The sequence below is a fragment of the Salmo salar genome, chromosome 04, assembly GCF_965601325.2.
Source record: "Salmo salar chromosome 04, fSalSal1, whole genome shotgun sequence".
NCBI lineage: Eukaryota > Metazoa > Chordata > Actinopteri > Salmoniformes > Salmonidae > Salmo > Salmo salar.
The window spans coordinates 32,461,829-32,479,749 of NC_138294.1; the positions used below are offsets into that span (position 1 = coordinate 32,461,829).

The 17,921-nt window shown below is 42.2% G+C and overlaps 1 protein-coding gene and 1 non-coding gene across 2 annotated transcripts in view; both read left to right on the forward strand.

Annotated features, from left to right (window-relative positions):
• Positions 1-17,921, forward strand: part of LOC106602757 (catenin alpha-2) — a 672,188-nt gene that overhangs the window by 337,869 nt on the left and 316,398 nt on the right. The window lies entirely within an intron of this gene.
• Positions 10,614-10,689, forward strand: trnat-ugu (transfer RNA threonine (anticodon UGU)). The gene has a single exon. It is a non-coding gene; the product is annotated as a tRNA-Thr (tRNA).

The following is a 17,921-nucleotide window of genomic DNA, read 5'->3' on the forward strand; positions in this document are numbered from 1 at the left end:
ACCCTCAAACACCAAGTTAGTTACCTAATTTCAAATATAGGCCATCATCCCTATCGTCGTGAATGATAGTTCTTCACGTTTTTACCGGTGAAACGTCCAAACTGCATCCCCATGCCAATCATTAGGATTGATCTTCAGTTTCATGGGAATATGAATGTAGATCTTCTTGAATTACTGTGTGGTGAGGGAATTAGACCAGATGGTGTTAACAGACTATTAGCCTTCCTTGTATTTTGTTTCAATCTAAGCATAAACCTACCTAGTGGCTCTGTTGACTTTTGGTGCGTGAGAACAGAAATGTGACTATTCAGCTTCAGCTAACCCTCCAAAAAGTAGGAAATGTTTTTGGCTCTTACAGTAACATTATAGACCTACTATACTTTGGTATTATGTTCTGTTGTGTAAAATGCTAAGTCATCATTATGTGATCTTGCGAGACATTGATTCAGCTTTGATCTAACTTTACTAAACAAGCACTGTTGTGAGAAATAATAATTTTCTACTTGTAAAGTGATGAGTAAGACTATTAGGCGTTGGCAGCAGATCTTGATGAGATGCAATTTTTTGGAGAACCTTTTGTGGTGCTGAAAGGACAGCGCCAGGATCCCGCAATAATGTTAACCAACTTGTGGTGCTGAAAGGACAGCGCCAGGATCGCACAATGATGTTAACCAACTTGTGGTGCTGAAGGACAGCTGAAGGATAGCTCTGCCATTCGGCCAGTTCAGGAACAAACAAAAATAATTTTCAGCAGGCCTATAGCCTAATAGGCCTACAACTTTATTGTATAGCTAGTTATAGGCTGTAGCCTTAATGTAACTGTTTGCGAGGATAGCTTTATTGTGAGTAGGTATTTCATTATATTGTGTACCTAACACGCTGTATCATAAATACACTTCGATTTGATTAGCTTGAACACATGGTTACAATATACCCTATTACAGAATAAAAGAAAACAGAGGTGAACTAGCAATTCATATAATGTATTTGCATAGATTAAACATGCTATCAAATTAATTGACCAAGTAGTGAACAGAAATCATTACTACGTAGAATTGCAGGAAATTCAATTTTGAAACAGCCATAAGATCAAGCATTTGGTTTGGTCTATTCATGCCTCTTAATTACATCCAACTTTTCCCAATTCACATTTCCAGTTGCCCACCTGGACGTACCAAACTAGAATGGGACCTGTGTCTCAACCAATAGCCAGTGTAGGCTACATATCCCAAGCAGGGCTACAGCAACTTCCAGAGAGGGTCAGGCTCCTTGGGCTTTGAGGTGACCACTCTGGTTTGGGTGTCCTCGGCAGAACGGTGTCACCGTAACCAAGTGGTCACATATCGTTCTGGGTTCCAATGCGCAAGAGGGGTTCCGTGGAGCTTTATGAACATCAAGGAAGACACATAGTGAATTTAGATCTTTTTTTTTCAACGTTCTGATTGGCCAAAGTGTGGCCAAGCCTCCGACGGGTCTCCACAGTTCACACCCATAGTCTAGTGCTCTTTATCGTTCTTGCAACCGCCCGAGAGAAGACAGGGAAGAAACCACTATTTTCATATCTCTAGGGTACTATGTATATTTAGTTGGTTTATCATTCTATAATTTTTCATGGAATTTTCATGGTAATTAAATATAATTTATGTAGAAGTTATCAGAATACATTTTCCAGAAATAGTTTGTGTATTCTCAAATGTAAAAAAAAAAGTAGGGGAGCGCCGCACCTCCTCGCTCCAGCAGCACTACACCCCTGTCCAAGCATCAGACTACGCTTTCAGGACAGCTAGGTACTCAGTTCTGGTGGAGTGGGGCACTAATTTGAACAAAACGGAAAGCCACACCAGTGCCAAACAATATATTGATACTACCCATACTAGTAAAAGTTTATTTGGATAGTCCATCTGTAGATGCTCTACAAACTATCAAAAGACCAAAAATATGTTGACCCACATGTCTGTTGACTTTCAACAAGTAACTAGCTGTAGTCCATATTTAGGTGTTCTTGTACTGGCTATATTTGGAGAGAAAAAAACTGTTGGGATTGTTATGCAATAGTTCGCATGCTCATATGAATTGTACTTTTAAAACACTGCCACACAAGTGTTCATCCTAATACGGTGAATTTGAACTCTCTGCATTTTGAACACCTTTTTAAAATATTGCCGTGGAACGTCAGCCGTCGTGCTCTCCCACGTCGTGTCCCAGCGAGTCCATTTTATTGACAACCCACGCCGCGTGCCTTTCAAATCTAAAACTCTCGTTGATGTTAAGGAGAGACGTGACTGTCAAACTGTTGATGGTGCTGGGCGTACAATAGGTGTTTTATTTCCGGACCGTCTCGTACACTCGAAGAGCCACATTTAATCGTCTTCATTAACACAGCTGGCCCTGCAGAGATGTCACGGCCCTGCTCAACTCTTAAAGATAAAATGAACGTAATGAACTCGGGTATTGCAACTAAAGCACAGCTAAGCTGACGTGTCTCTGCATTGAGTTTTCATCTTTTTTTTTTTAGAAAGTCACTCTGGGAATTTGGGTACGAGTGACAGCTGGGGTGAGGGATAATGTTGCTTAAGGTGAGAGGAGGGTGGGAGGGTGGGGGGTGGGGGGGGGGGGGGGTGACATGAGCGTTCACAGGTGAGCCCCCCACGCTCTCTGCTCCTTTGGGCTCAAGGGAACTTTGAGGGAGGAAACACATAGCTGCCGGGATGGCAGTTGGTCACGGAGTGCAAAGCAGCTCGCTTGCATGTCATCTGAGGCCACACGTCTAAAGGGGTGTGCAGGTGTTTAAGTCATCCAGTAGGGATTTTGTTTTATTCCACCTTTTCTCATTTCAGTGTTAACCTCTACAGTATAATATTACGACTCCATGTCCACCATAGTGCTCTTATTCCCCCATATCTTTATCTTGATTTTACCTCAGTATCCCTTTTTCCTCCATTACAAGGCCAGTCAGACTTTATTCCTGCATCAAAATGATAAATGAATCATTTGGAAGATGCAGTTTACAGTTTTTTACAATCTTATGGGCATTTTTCAAAACTCTAGACACAAAACTCAAAACGGTCATCACTTGTAACACAGGCAGTCCAATGTTCAAAACATTGCATTGTGCATTCATATCTTTAAAGAAACCTTGCACTTGCAGAATCATTGGTTCAAATAACTCATTTATCATGAAATACAATAGGAACATTAATTTAGATCACCCACACAATATACTGATAGTTTCACTGTGTAGTTGTTCGTTCAATCATTAAATATTTTAGTACAAAATATGTGATACATGTTTCAGTATGGTACTACAATAAGTACATCACTGTAAAAGGACTAGTAAAGAGAATACTACAGACACAGTGGAATCATTGAACAAAATCTGAAATGTATTGATGAAATACAATAAAATCACTCATAGGTTTCTTTGAATCAAAGCAAAATTATTTAGCTACAAAAAAAGAAAAAAACTACAGTAAAACATCAACTGCAGTGTTCCTCACCTGGCTTACTGTAAAATGCAAAACAAAGGATTGATTACTGTACTTCTATATTTCCCTCAACCCTGTCTGGTGGATTTGGCCATAGCTTCTCATCCACATCACAATGGATGTTTTCATTAGCCAAACATCTTGGGAAGAATCTTCGGGCAAGGTGAATCCAGGCCTGACACTGGTCTGCCGTGATGTCATTGCATGCGTCATACATGGCCCTGAGAAGGGCGGCTTGTTCGTGAGGGCGCCTATCATATACCTTCCACCTCCATGTGGAGAAAAATTCCTCAATCGGGTTAAGGAAAGGAGAGTATGGGGGTAAGTACAGGGTGGTAAATTGTGGATGGGCCTGAAACCATGCTTGCACCATTTGAGCATGGTGGAACCTGACATTATCCCACACAATGACATAGGTCATGTCATCAGCTCTACAGACCTGATTCAGCCCATCAAGGAAGGTTACATTTGAACAGCGAATCATGTGGCTGCCTGCAACTCAATATATAGAGTATATAGAGTAGAGAGCTTTAGTTGTTGTTCGACCAAACATTAGAACAGGCAACATGCGTAATCTAAGCAACTTTGACCGTGGTATGAATGTTGATGCCACACATGGTGATTCCAGCATCTCAGAAACAGCTGCCTTCCTGAGATATTTATGCACTACAGTCTCTAGAGTTTACAGAGAATGGTGCAATAAACAAAACGCATTCAGTGAGCGGCAGTTCTGTGGGCAAAAACACCTTGTTAAGGAGAGAGGTCAGAGGAGAATTTCCAGACTCATTCAAGCTAACAGAAAGGCCACAAATGCTCAAATAACAGCTGTTTAAAACTAGATAGGTGTACCTAATAAAGTGGCCAATGAGTGTACAGTAATGAAAATCTGAAAACATGGTCTGAAAAAGTGGTACATGGGACCATAGAAACAGTATCTGATAAAGAATGATGATGAAATATTACATCCATAGATAATGTAGTCCAATTGGTCCATGTTCCACGGTAATTGGTGTCAATGGATCTTGTAATCCTGAAACTTTCATGACATAAACATGGAATATTGTTCATCAGTTTCCATAAAACCGGCATTAAGAGTAATGCAACAGTTACTTATCATTTTGAGCAGTTGTATCAATTGGTAGTTAGATCATTGTAATGAAGTGATCTCAGATGTAACGTGTGAATTGCATTTTGAAATGGTTATACTTTGATGTTAAGTTGTGTCATTTTGAACAGGTGATTTTAGTTCAATGAACAAATGATCTTAGCTTTATGTGTATTGTGTCCAAGCAATTGTAAAAAGTGTTAGAGTTTTGAAAAATTAGCATTTTGATCATTGGTTGTGAGTTTTGTGTCTAGAGTTTTGAAAAATGACATCAAGGTTCCGAAATTAGTGCCAAAGTGATTGTAAAAAACTGTAATTAACCGTTCTCCTTAGGGCGTGATGTAAGCCTTCATCTTTGAAATAAAAATGAGTTAGAACTTGGCTAGAAGCTAGATATACCCTATGGTTAGTGTTTAGTTCAGGTAGAACCTAGTTAGAATATAGATAGAAGCATGATATAACTTATGGAGAGAAATTGGTTCCTCCAAGCCTTTTCAAAGCACCACATCTTAGGACAACCACCGATTCAAGTGCTATTCCTTCTTCCCTGATTATAGGGGAGAATGTTCTTCAAGGCCCACTTGCTATAGAAAATGCTTCCCACGGTAACAACAATTAGCCTATCTCTTCAACCTTCAAGGAAGAGCTGCACATGTATTGTTGTTATAAATGACAACAGTGTGTGTGTGTGTGTGTGTGTGTGTGTGTGTGTGTGTGTGTGTGTGTGTGTGTGTGTGTGTGTGTGTGTGTGTGTGTGTGTGTGTGTGTGTGTGTGTGTGTGTGTGTGTGTGTGTGTGTGTGTGTGTGTGTGTGTGTGTGTGTGTGTGTTGTAAAGGGTTGTGTCGGCAGACTCATTCGTGTGTGTGTGTGACGTAGGGATTGGACCAAAACGCAGCGGGAACGTGTAAACTCATCTTATTTTATTAAAGAAGGAAAACAAAAGAAACACGTATACAAAAACAACACTAAACAGTCCCGTCAGGTGCACGAACACAAAACAGGAAATAACTACCCACAAATCCCATAGAAAAAAACACCCCTCTTAAATAGGACCTTCAATTAGAAGCAACGAGGAACAGCTGCTTCCAATTGAAGGTCAACCCAATAAACACCACATAGAAATAGACATACTAGAACTAACATAGAAATAGACTAACAAAGAACATAGTCCAACAAACCCAGAAACACTCTAAACAAACACCCCCTGCCACGCCCTGACCAAACTACAATAACAAACAACCTCTTTTACTGGTCAGGACGTGACAGTGTGTACATGTGCCTTTGCCAACATGATACACACATACCGAAGGTGAGGGGTCAATTCAAATCAAATGTAATTTGTCACATGCCAAGTAAACAACAGGTGTAGACTAACAGTGTAGACTTCCCAACAATGCAGAGAGAAAATCTAACAATTATAGAAATATAATAACAGAAGGAATAAATACAGTCATGGCCAAAAGTTTAGAAAATAACATACATATTGCAGTTTTTACCAACTGCTTACACACATTTTCAAAACTATCTCTCCTTTTTTCAAAACTCTACACACAATTCCCAAAACTGCACACACAAAATGCAAAATGCCTCACATCTCCTTCAAAATGTAACACTGCATTCAAAATGCCATAAACACATGTCAGAATGAAGCATTTGCATCAAATGGCAAACACTGCTTTCATAGTAGTACATTTTTGGATATACCATGTAAACACTGTTGTTCTAAATCTAAAGCTCTTTGGTCTTTCATAGGCTTATATCTACATTTCAATACAATGTTCTACAGTGAAAGTAATCTGCTGAGAGGGGTAACAAGTACACTGTAAACACCAATGCAATGTAGAAACAGAAAATATTTTTTAGGCCAAACATTACTGTTGTATACACTAGTATACAACAAAACCATAAACATATGTAAACCAAAAGTATATTCTTTAGAATACAGTAAAGAACACAATTGTGTGTGTGGGGTCCCGGGGAGGCAGTCCAGGAATTGGTAACGGGGGGGCAGTCACCAGTGCTAAGCTACGCTTTATCTCTTCTCCGGGCTGGGTCTGGCCACAATACTTCGTCCACATCACAAGATACGTTTTCTCTTGCCAAACATCGAGGGAAATATCTCCTAGCATGGCGTATCCAACCTTGGACAGAGGCAACCTCTATGTCCCCACATGCGTCCTCCATTGCCTGGAGAAGCGGCATGCGGGCATAGGGTTGGCGATCATACACTTTCCAGCGCCAGGCTGAGAAGAATTCCTCTATGGGATTTAGAAAAGGTGACTATGGGGGTAGGTACAAAACTACAAATTGTGGATGGGTGGCAAACCAGTTTTGGACCAGAACAGTCCGGTGAAAACTAACATTGTCCCATAAAACCACAAATATAGCAGGCTCCTGATCTGGATCAGGGACAAGCATTGTGTAAATTGCATCCAGAAAAGTGAGCATAGGGCTGGCATTATGATGGAGGACCCCGTTTTGAGTGATGGCAGCACACATAGTTATATTACCCCCACGCTGTCCAGGGACATTGGTAATTGCCCTCTGTCCTATTGTGTGTGTGACCTGGTGAATAAGTGTAGCATTTTGATTGGTTGTGTTTGGAAAAGGAAAGCAAGTCACTTCCTGTTAGATTTTTGTGTTTTAGGTAGAGAATTGTGTGTAGTGTTTTGAAAAAAGTGTTTTATGCAACTGACTACTGAGTCAAAGGCTGTGAAATATGTTAAGGTTTTGTATGTAAGCAGTTGAAAAAAACTGTAATTTCCACAAAGTTTGCTGCTTCAGTGTCTTTAGATATTTTTGTCAGATGTTACTATGGAATGGCTTTTATTGACAATTACATGAAGTTGATGCAAAGAGTCAATATTTGCAGTGTTGACCCTTCTTTTTCAAGACCTCTGCAATCCGCCCTGGCATGCTGTCAATTATCTTCTGGGCCACATCCTGACTGATGGCAGGCCATTCTGCATAATCAATGCTTGGAGTTTGTCAGAATTTGTGGGTTTTTGTTTGTCCACCCGCCTCTTGAGGATTGACCACAAGTTCTCAATGGGATTAAGGTCTGGGGAGTTTCCTGGCCATGGGCCCAAAATATTGATGTTTTGTTCCCCGAGCCACTTAGTTATCAATTTTGCCTTATGGCAAGGTGCTCCATCACGCTGGAAAAGGCATTGTTTGTCACCAAACTGTTTCTGGATGGTTGGGAGAAGTTGCTCTCGGAGGATGTGTTGGTACCATTCTTTATTCATGGCTGTGTTCTTAGGTAAAATTGTGAGTGAGCCCACTCCCTTGGCTGAGAAGCAACCCCACACAAGCTTTTTTCAGGATGCCCCAAATAATAGGAAAGGGGATTCATCAGAGAAAATGACTTTACCCCAGTCCTCAGCAGTCCAATCCCTGTGCCTTTTGCAGAATATCAGTCTCTCTCTGATGTTTTTCCTGGAGAGAAGTGGCTTCTTTGCTGCCCTTCTTGACACTAGGCCATCCTCCAAAAGTCTTCGCCTCACTGTGCATGCAGATGCACTCACACCTGCCTACTGCCATTCCTGAGCAAGCTCTGTACTGGTGGTGCCCCGATCCCACAGCTGAATCAACTTTAGGAGACGGTCCTGGCACTTGCTGGACTTTCTTGGGCGCCCTGAAGCCTTCTTCACAACAATTGAACTGCTCTCCTTGAAGTTCTTGATGATCCGATAAATGGTGGATTTAGGTGCAATCTTACTGGCAGCAATATCCTTGCCTGTGAAGCCTTTTTTTGTGCAAAGCAATGATGACGGCACGTGTTTCCTTGCAGGTAACCATGATTGACAGAGGAGGAACAATGATTCCAAGCACCACCCTGCTTTTGAAGCTTCCAGTCTGTTATTCGAACTCAATCAGCATGACAGAGTGATCTCCAACCTTGTCCTCGTCAACACTCACACCTGTGTTAACCAGAGAATCACTGACATGATGTCAGCTGGTCCTTTTGTGGCAGGGCTGAAATGCAGTGGAAATATTTTTTGTGGATTCAGTTCATTTGCATGGCAAAGAGGGACTTTGAAATTAATTGCAATTCATCTGATCACTCTTCATAACATTCTGGAGTATATGCAAATTGCCATCATACAAACTGAGGCAGCAGACTTTGTGAAAATTCATATTTGTGTCATTCTCAAAACTTTTGGCCACGACTGTACACAATGAGTAATGATAACTTGGCTATATACACGGGGTACCAGTAATTGAGGTAGATGTGTACATATAGGTTGGGTAAAGTGACTATTCAACAGGAACACTAGTGGTATCTTTGTAACAGAGAGAGAGAGAGAGAGAGAGAGAGAAAGAGAGAGTGTGTGTGTGTGTGTGTGTGTGTGTGTCTTTGCGTTAAGCCGCGAGGCCCCCAGGAGGTCCCCCAGTGACTTCTAAGCATCTGTTCCTGCTCTGCTCTCCTCCATAGCGCCCCGCGACCCGTGTAATAGAGACTCCTGTAATTGTATTTTAATGAAAGGCACACACACACAAAGTTTCACACACACACACACACACACACACATGCACATACACACACACACACTCCCAAAGCCCAGGGCCAAAGAAACACACACACACACACGCTCCTTGGCCTACTTCGACAGTCTTACCTACTAACTCCACCACAGCTGGCTCGAGACTTAAGTGATATACATTCACTGAATTCACCCTGCCCGCCTCACACACACTCACTCACACACACACTTTTTCACATTTCATCTCTCCTGATAATGCACAACTTTGTTCAAATCAAACGGGAGGTACTGTGTGAACTCACTACTCCGTCAACACACAAATACAGACACAACTTTGAAAACTTCACCAGCCAGAAGCTGAGTCGGGTTGCAGTCAGACAGGCCGACTGTGTTTGTCACAGAGATGTCACAGAGATGAAAAAGATGATTAGAGCGAGACATCCCCTGAGCATGTGTTCCTCGGCTAAGGCCAAAAATATAACAGAGAGAGAGAGAGAGAGAGAGAGAGAGAGAGAGAGAGAGAGAGAGAGAGAGAGAGAGAGAGAGCGCCCACGAGCCCCAGGACAGCAACACAATTAGACCCAACCAAATCATGACAAAAAGATAATTACTTGACACATTCGAAATAATTAGCAAAGAAAACAGAGCAGACTAGAATGCTGTTTGACCCTAAACAGACAGTGGCAGAATACCTGACTTAAGGACAGCTTTGGCTATGTACAGACTCAGTGAGCATAGCCTTGCTATTGAGAAAGGCCGCTGTAGGCAGACCTGACTCTCAAGAGAAGACAGGCTATGTGCACACTGCCCACAAGATGAGGTGGAAACTGAGCTGCAGTTCCTAACCTCCTGCCAAATGTATGACCATATTAGAGACACATATTTCCCTCAGATTACACAGAACCACAAACAATTTGAAAACAAACCCAATTTTGATAAACTCCCATATCTATTCAGGTGAAATACCACAGTGTACCATCACAGCAGCAAGATTTGTGACCTGTTGCCCCAGGTAAATACAACCCATATTTATGTTTATTTATTTTCCCTTTTGTACTAAACCTTTTAAACATAATATGACATTTGACATGTCTTTATTCTTTTGGAACTTTTGTGAGTGCAATCTTTACTGTTATTTTTTAAATTGTTTTCTTCACTTTAGTTTATTATCTATTTCACTTGCTTTGGCAATGTAAACATGTTTCACGTGCCAATAAAGCCCTTTAATTGAAATTTAATTGAATTGAGAGTGAGAGTGTGATTGAGAGAGAGAGAGAGAGAGAGAGAGAGAGAGAGAGAGAGAGAGAGAGAGAGAGAGAGAGAGAGAGAGTGTGTGTGTTTCAATAAAGAACTGAGCAGAGTAGAGAGATTAGTCAGCCTTCATTGGCACATTATGTGCCATTGATATACTGCAGACTGATTTAACTATGCCAACCGCACACAAGTGTTGTTTAAAGGAAGCGTTCAACAGCAACAAAAGTGTGGGCAATGAGTATTGGATAACAGTTTCAGACTAGCTGTAGATTGGCATTCAATGGTCCCGTGTGGCTCAGTTGGTAGAGCATGGTGTTTGTAACACCAGGGTTGTGGGTTCAATTCCCACGGGGGACCAGTATGGGAAGAAAATAAATTATGAAATGTATGCACTACTGTAAGTCGCTCTGGATAGGAGTGTCGACTAAAATGTTAAAATTCATAGTTTTTGTTCCCTGTTGAACGACTCTTATTTTGTACTTTGAGAGATATGTTTTGCCCTTGGTAATCCCAACGCTTTGTGAATTACATTCAATAGCATCGAATATAAATAGACGGCTCTTCTCTGTCTCAGGGCTCGCTAGATAAGCAAGAAGGAGGCAGCTGTCTGTATAAGTTGAAAAATAGTTCTAATTACGTACTGCCGTTAACAGCTTACTACCGAGACTATGAACTCTAAGAGTCCAGAAGTGACCTGAAAGAGCATCCCTTCTCATCACTTCCCCATTTCTCTTACATATCACTTGAAATGTACATATTTTAAGGCCAACTGAAATGCCTAAGTATCCATGATATATTCAAATGTATGCACATATCCAAATGTATCAGGAGTATTGAGGAAGCATCAGTCAAGGAATCACAATGAATTATTCTATTCCTCTCTCATCCCCTTTGTCTAAAAATACAGGGCAACATCCTGTCTTTATGAACACAGCGATAGCCACATAATATACATGCAATATGTAATGTGCATGTATCCTCAGGCCAGGCGAATGGTATAGTACAGCCAGTACAACTTGATTGAAAAGGTTGAACTTCAAAAACATTTATTGAAACGGATTAACTTGAACTTTATTGTCCATACGTTTCGATATACAGTCTAAGAGTTATACCAGACAAGCCCTTGACCATAGACATTGAATGTGTTCATTCCAATACTCCTTCATCTATGCTTATGACTCCTACATCCGTATTCCTTCAAACATCTCTCTTTTCTTTGGACATCTGAATAGGTGCATCCGTCCTAGCGTTCTCTGCTCCCGCTGTCATGCCTCTATGCCCGGCGCCCGAGGCGAATCACCTCATCGGTGACCTTGGAGATGCCTTGTGGCGTTCTCGAGGAGTTAGCACCGTCGGCTTCATTAATTGTTTGGTTGCAGTACAGCATCCGCCTCTGTCAGTGCAGTTCCAGGTCCGTACTATTCTGAATTTAGCTTGTGGGGGTTACTGCGATAGGCGGGATACGAGGTGTGTGAATTGAGTTCGATTTTTTTTCATTCAGAAGTGTACTGGAAATGTTCACGTGGAGAGCCACATGCTAGGTTTTCGAGAACAAAACATATATATTTAGATACAATTTTACACAGAGTGGTTTCTGCAGAAGGCCAATGGAACGTTGATTGTACTGTACACTGTTCCACATGCTGGTTAAAAAAAATTGAAGGATATGAAGTAACTGAATCTCAAAACCATGGCAGCCTTGTGCTCTGAAGTCTAAACAATACACACACGCAGCGCAATGTACAGTACACAAAGTAACCTACTGTACATGGCACAAAACCACATTAGGGAAAACAGAAAACAACTGTGATCACAGTGTATTTAATAACCACTCTCCCTACCAAAGCAATATCCGTTCCTCATCCTTCTCCTTGTAATTCCTCCAGACAGCAGCTTTGGTGCTCACAGGTGTTATCTACTATCACACAGATAAACAGAGCATTGTTGAGATCTGAAGGAGGCAGCCGTGACTTTATCGCGTTTCCGTCAGCTGCTGCAGGTGCGAGCTGAGTGTACTACAGACGTCTCTTAGATGTGGTCTAATGAAAGTCTTTAAAAGTTACGGCGGCATGTAGATTCAGAGTTTGATTTAGCTCATGTTCAGCCTGAGCAGAATGGGCAACCTGTTTCCTACATAGTGCGTTCATGTTGTCCGGAGACCTATGAGCCCTGGTCAGAAGTAGTGCCCTGTGTAGGAAAAAGGGATGCAACTATGGAGGAATCCAAGGTATTTGGCAAAGCTGCCTCAAAGAAATACCTACAGCAAGAAGAGTTTCCTGTTCAAATGAGTCAAAATTGCAGAGCATCGTCTTTAGAGCGTCGTGTGTAATCATCCAGCTCGCATCAAACATGATGAGAGTCACCCTTCTCTCTTGTCGTCTTCACTGAAATAGCATTACCTACCCAATATGGCTGTAACTGTGCCAAATAGGGTCAGCGAGGTCAAATCCGGACGGAGACGTCTTCCAAATTCCTCCTGATAATGTTGCTTTGTGCTTTGCGAGTGTTTCACTCGTGCGCTATAGAAGTAGACCGTTATTGTCCAAAAGCAGATGCTGAGACACACAATTGTAGACTCGTAGAAAAAAATAGTTCCGAAAGGGATCTTCGGCTCTCCCCATAGGATAACCCTTTTGGGTTCCAGGAAGAACTATGTTGGGTTTCATGTTGAACCCTCTGTGGGTTCTACATGTAACTCAAAAGGGTTCTACCTGGAACCAAAACAGTTCTGCATGGAACAAAAAAAAAGGTTATTCAAAGGGTTATCCTATGGGGACAGCCAAAGAACCCTTTAAGGGTTATTTAGGGTTTAGAGATTTTCTAAGAGTACATGTGGCGACCATAAGAATATTTCAACTGCTAAGCTTCTGACTGGTTCGGCTTGGTGCCTTCTATCTCACTTGTTCTTTCTCCCACCTATCTCTATTTGCCTCTCACACACACACACACACACACACACACACACACACACACACACACACACACACACACACACACACACACACACACACACACGGACACAGACACACTGTGGGCACAGCTGGGCTGGGCTCTACCTTAGCGTTCTGTCCCTGTGTCAGGTTAGCCATCAGTAATATTTACCATAACACAGTACTGTACAGTCAGTCCCTCAGCCTGCCTGCTTGCTGTATGTTTCCAGTCCTGAAGGCCAAACATGATTAAACATTCACATTAGCACAGGCTTTACCATGACAGAACAATGTCATGGCAAATGCTATGGAAATTATACTGGGAGAAATCAAATATATGAAAATCAACGCTGTTTAGTGGTAGTAGGAATGTAGGCGCTGTCATATTGCCTTTATTTTTCCTGTGACACAATCTACATATGACTGTGCCTGTCTTTTGGATTATTTCCATTATGAATCATTGCAAATACATGCATTTGAATATTGAGTCACGTCCCAATGAAGGGAGAAGGAATCTTAAAATATTCTTGTTTTGGATCCCTCCAGAATAATCAGCAGTGAGCTGTGGTACTGGTGTTGGACCCTCCTTAATGTTGTCCTATTTGTTCACCGGAATGTATTTGTTCCACAAAGTTTGTTTCCATCTCAAACTCTCCAATCAGCCTGCTGCCACATCTCTGACTCATGCTTAAGCATAAGGAACCCGGGCACAGCTCCCACATATTTTGTCTCCGTTTTGTCTTTCAGCTGATTTATATTCAAGAAAGCCACAGAACGATGTCACCAAAACGAATGGCAACAACAAAAATGGCGGGGAACGGGAAAGTGAGCGAGGGAGCACTACGATATAGGCCCAGAAAAGCTGTGATGATGTTGATGGCATAGGTCATGCACATGGGAGCTGCTCCAGTTCCTAGGGCGGAGCGCCATGACACACTTAACGGCAAAAGCTTCTGTGGCACCACGGTTTAACGGGCGGAAAGAAGGGAAGGAGGAAATGTTTTAAAATAAAAAATCAATAAATAAAACGGAAACGTGAGAGAGCTCCGGCTGTGAGCGGCTGATGAGAAAGAGAGGGTGCCCCCCCCGAGCGGTGTGTTTCCCCAAGCATGACTCACAGCCCCCTCCGTCCCTTGCACTCCCCCTCTCCTCACCTGATGAACGAAGTAAAGCCCACATGCCCTGTCTGTGTTGCAGTCAGTTGCTGCCAGCAGTCTCTGGTTAAGCTTTGTGGGTCTCTGAAAATATTGTTCAGTCTCTATTTTAGCCAGGAAACCGACGACACTTTCGAGTTTATCCCCCAGAAACTTGCTCAAAAGCTATTAATTTGAAGGTCTTGAAAAGTTTCACTTTACCTTTGACTTTAACTTTACCAACTTCTATTCAGAGCCACTGAACATGTTACAATGTGTGCTCAGGGACACCAACATATATAGTTTCAAGACATTTCCTATTATCTGAAACTTGAGTTCTCGACTGTCTGAAATTGCATCCTATTCGATTATATAGTGCACATAAAGCCAAAAGTAGTGCATGATAAAGGGAATAGAGTGACCTCTGGAAGGAGAACCAGAGGGAGGGGGGGGTTTGCCTGCATCTGCCCCAGGGTGAAGGCCCTCTCTGTGGGGACTGGGCAGCATTTTCTCAGCCCCGACCTGACCACCATTAAACCCAATTAACTAAGGCAAACATATTTCATCCTGCACCACAGGGCCTCATATACCCGCTGAGGCTGTTCATACGCGGCCATGCAGCAGATAGCAGCAGTGTGCTAGCTCCCAGCACTAAGCTAATGTGCTAGGCTACGCTAACACGTTTAGCATCTCCAGACCTTCCACGCGTACAAGCCGCTGATGCGCGCCTTTTGGAACGTCTACATTTTAAATCAATTGGATATACACCATCACAATATATCTATTGATTTTAGGCAGGTTTAAAGAAACATTCTGATATGAAGAAAATGTATTTCAGAAGAACGTATTGAGTTGGTCTACTGTATGTTATCCGAGTATGCGGTGTGCCATCGGCTGTAGGCTTGTTCATTTAGCAGACAAGACATGCTTATAAGTCCCGTGCCGTTATTTTACATTATAGGATTTTAGTAAGAAGATTATAATTGAATTCAGCAGAATAAAATAGAAACATGTTTTTCCCCTTCCAGAGCAAAAGTGATCATTTGAAACGGGTCCTATATGCTAGATTTAGAGTTACAGTATTTGGCTACTTTAATTGTGAACTATACAAACCATAGAATGCCTTAGAAGTCAAAATGTGTACGGGCTGCGTGGTGTGACTATAGACTATCGATGATTTGAGGAAGTCGCTAACAAAGCATGTGCTCTGTTCCTTGCCTCAGGCTGCACACGCTGTTCTCTCATCAAGTGATCATATTTTCACCCATCAGACTATTCTTAATTTAATCTTGTGTTCACTAATGTGTAATATTAGTTTCAATTTAGAATGGCTCATTATCAAATGGGCAGGAAAAGGGGCAAGAGAAACGAAGAAATGTCATCCTTTTGCACTCGAATAGGGATTTGAGGCCACTTTCCCCAGCAGTTCATTTCACTCATGTTGGACAGGCTACTCCAGTTGATATTCCACCCCAACTCTGTATGCCGTAGGCTATCCAACCCTGTCACTTCATTTGGGAAACCAAGTGAAATCTGTTTGGGAACATCGACAGTAACATGTTTTCACAGCGAAACATATTTCATTAAGTTGACAGCCCCTCTCTGCACACTGGACAAGGAATGAAGGAGAGGGAGAAAGGGAAAGGAAGATACCTAGTCAGTTGTCCAACTGAATGTATTCAACTGAAATGTGTCTTCCGCATTTAACCCAACCCCTCTGAATCAGAGAGGGGAGGCGATGGAAACACACAGTGGTGAGATATTCTTTTACTAAAGGTAATGTGTCAGCCTATTAATTATGAAAATATTACAAAAATGCCCTAGACTATTCAATCTCAAAAACAAATTCATTATAAATGAAGCTAACTCTGAATTTGTTTCATTTAGGCTAGACCAATTATGTACCAAATATCTTAAATCAGTATTTTGTATGTGTTTCTGCCTTGTGTAATATGCGGTAGGCTATGTATTGTATAATGGCACGATCATTATTTTTATTCATGGTTTTCCTTTTGGGATTAGTCTCTTATATACTGCTCCAAAAAATAAAGGGAACACTTAAACAACACATCCTAGATCTGAATGAAAGAAATAATCTTATTAAATACTTTTTTCTTTACATAGTTGAATGTGCTGACAACAAAATCACAAAAATAATCAATGGAAATCCAATTTATCAACCCATGGAGGTCTGGATTTGGAGTCACACTCAAAATTAAAGTGGAAAACCACACTACAGGCTGATCCAACTTTGATGTAATGTCCTTAAAACAAGTCAAAATGAGGCTCAGTAGTGTGTGTGGCCTCCACTTGCCTGTATGACCTCCCTACAACGCCTGGGCATGCTCCTGATGAGGTGGCGGATGGTCTTCTGAGGGATCTCCTCCCAGACCTGGACTAAAGCATCCGCCAACTCCTGGACAGTCTGTGGTGCAACGTGGCGTTGGTGGATGGAGCGAGACATGATGTCCCAGATGTGCTCAATTGGATTCAGGTCTGGGGAACGGGCGGGCCAGTCCATAGCATCAATGCCTTCCTCTTGCAGGAACTGCTGACACACTCCAGCCACATGAGGTCTAGCATTGTCTTGCATTAGGAGGAACCCAGGGCCAACCGCACCAGCATATGGTCTCACAAGGGGTCTGAGGATCTCATCTCGGTACCTAATGGCACTCAGGCTACCTCTGGCGAGCACATGGAGGGCTGTGCGGCCCCCCAAAGAAATGCCACCCCACACCATGACTGACCCACCGCCAAACCGGTCATGCTGGAGGATGTTGCAGGCAGCAGAATGTTCTCCACGGCGTCTCCAGACTGTCACGTCTGTCACATGTGCTCAGTGTGAACCTGCTTTCATCTGTGAAGAGCACAGGGCGCCAGTGGCGAATTTGCCAATCTTGCTAATTGCCTATAATTTCCACCTGTTGTCTATTCCATTTGCACAACAGCATGTGAAATTTATTGTCAATCAGTGTTGCTTCCTAAGTGGACAGTTTGATTTCACAGAAGTGTGATTGACTTGGAGTTACATTGTGTTGTTTAAGTGTTCCCTTTATTTTTTTGAGCAGTGTATATAGTGCTATGCATATCCTCTAATATGCATATGGGTGTTTTAAATGAATCTCCACCTTAGAAAGCGCTGTCCATTTCCTTGTGTTTGAAACAACATCCACAACGACCATGCCACTCTCTTTCAACCTGTTGTTGAGCTCTGAGCACCAGGCCATTAGAACCTGATGGAGGGACAATAGAGCCCTGAGCACAAGGCCATTAGGACCTGATGGAGGGACAATAGAGCCCTAAGCACCAGGCCATTAGGACCTGATGGAGGGACAATAGAGCCATGAGCACCAGGCCATTAGGACCTGATGGAGGGACAATAGAGCCCTGAGTACCAGGCCATTAGGACCTGATGATTGTTAGCGAGTTGGGTACTACTAACACGTTTTTATAAATTTTAATTTATTTTAACTTTATTTAACTAGACAAGTGTCACGCCCTGACCTTAGAGAGTCTGTTTTATTCTC